The sequence below is a fragment of the Condylura cristata genome, unplaced genomic scaffold (genome assembly GCF_000260355.1).
Source record: "Condylura cristata isolate star-nosed mole 26May11 unplaced genomic scaffold, ConCri1.0 scaffold00010, whole genome shotgun sequence".
In the NCBI taxonomy this organism is placed as follows: domain Eukaryota; kingdom Metazoa; phylum Chordata; class Mammalia; order Eulipotyphla; family Talpidae; genus Condylura; species Condylura cristata.
Genome location: NW_004567111.1, coordinates 264,378 through 266,547, shown reverse-complemented (window position 1 = coordinate 266,547; position 2,170 = coordinate 264,378).

Below are 2,170 nucleotides of genomic sequence, written 5' to 3'. Positions count from 1 at the left end.
AGCTGTGGGGACCCCGCAAGGCCCCCCGCTGTGTCCTGGGCCGCCAGGAAGCCGGAGCCGCTGTCCCCAAGGGCTAATAAACGGTGCGGATTAGGGACTTGGCCCCCCGGGGCCGCGCAGGCTGAGCCCTCGCGCCTTAGCTGCGTGTGACGCAATCGCGGTGCTGAAAAGTGACGTCACCGATGGCTGGTGCCGACGGTCACCGTCACGTTCTAGGCCGGCTGGCCAGGAGCTGCGGGCTCAGGGCCGCGGTGCTCGGCTTCCCCGCGTCCTGTGCCGCCACCTGCTGGCGCCGTGCGGAACTGCTCCCCGCAGGGCGTGGCCCGGCCATCTGCGGGGTCCCTCCAGGCTGCCCAGGCGGTGGAGAGGGCAGGGCGAGGGCAGGGCGAGGGCAGGGCCGTCAGGTGGCTGGAAAGGCGCCCGGGACTGTGGTGATGGCGCACGGGCGAAGTGGTGGTGGGAAGCCCTCGGGGATCACAACCGACATGGAAAAAGGCACAAGGTGAAGAATGATGTAAAAATAAATTTTAAAAAATGTTTCCGGCATCTGGCCTGCGAGTAACCACTGGCCCAGAGTAACCACTGAGCTGGCCCAGAAAGCAGGCTACTCCGAGAACAGCGGCCTGAGATCCGGCGTCCTCACGTCAAGTCCACACTTCAGGGACTATTGTGATGAAAAGTAGAATGAAAGACAAATGTGACATTTAAAATATTGTGCTTCTTCGCTTGCGGGGAATTTAAATTATTGATACCATAAAACAGTTTCCCTCCTGTTATTTAGCAATACTTTAGTATCGAATGAAGAAAACGATAAAGAAATGGGACACACTAAATAAGTCAACAATCCCTAGTCATAACCCAAAGGAAGGAAAACGTAAGACACACTTTTTAAAATCCTTCCCTGGAGTCCGCGACTTTTCGGAGCTGTCTGCTGGGATCTGGGGCTGGGGCCACCCCCTGGTGGCGGGTGAAGCTGCAGGCTGGCCCCGCTGGGCTGGCCTGGACCAGCAGGCGGGTGAGCGGGGCGGGGAGGCCTGGGCGGCGTCTGCCCGACCCCCGCGGCCCTGGCTCCCGCTCCGCCTTGGCTTTGACTGGCAGTGACGCCAGCAGCCCTGGGGCCTCCCGTGCGCTCGCTCCCGGGCCTGGGCCCTGCACGTGGCCATGCACGTGTCGTGTCATAAAGCATGAGTGTCTGTGCCTGAACCTGCACACACCGCGCGAGCCCCATTAATCTAGGGGCGTAGAGGCGAATCCAGCATTTCCTGGAAGTGAGAACCCTGGAAAGCTGGAAGAACGCCCTGACTTCAACCCGCAGGTGCTGGGTGCGAGGAGGAAGGCCGGTGTGTGCCCAGCGCCCAGGAGACGCCCTCCGGCAGGGGTGACAGACCCCGAGTCGGCAGAGGCCTGCCGCGCTCGAGCTCGGGCGCCGCGTCTTCACGGCTTGGTTGTGCTTCTCGCCTGCTCACGCACATCCGCTCGGGTGCTCCCTCCGGGTGACCCCCAGGCCCCCGCGTGCTCCCCCCGAGGGCTCCCCCCGAGTGCTCCCCCAAGTGCTCCCCCCGGGGTCCCCCGAGTGCTCCCTCAGAGTGCTCCCCCCGAGGGCTCCCCCCGAGGGCTCCCTCCAGGCGCCCCCCAGGGTCCCCCGCGCCTGGCCTCCGAGCGCCCCCTCCCCTGGTGCTCTCACCGGCAGGAGCAGGACCCCAGCGCGGGAGGAGGGCGCAGCGGCCGCACCCCTGGGGGCCCCTCCAGTTTTCTCGCTTTCGGGGCAGAGCGACGAGTGCAAAGTGTGACCGAAACGACTCCTCTGATCTTGGAGTCACCTTGGGGCGCGGCCCTCGGGCCGATGTCCATGTTAAGTTGACAAGACCGGCCAAGGGCAGGGTGACCGGGAGGACACGGCCCCGGCCGGGGCGCCCAGGTCCCGCCGCGGGAGGGGCGCAGCCCCTGCCGTGGAGCCGAGGCCGGGGGAGGGACCAGCGCCCCCCCTTCGCGCCCTGACACTGGCCTCCCTGCGGAACAGGCCTGGCTTTCAGCTGACCGGCTTGAATTCATCACCTCAAGCTGCGAGGCCAAACCCGGGCCGGTCGTTCCTCCCGTGCCTGCGACGGGCTTGCTGTCCGTCCGACACGCTCCCGTGAGCGCCTCCGCGCTTCCGCTCGTCTTTCCAGAA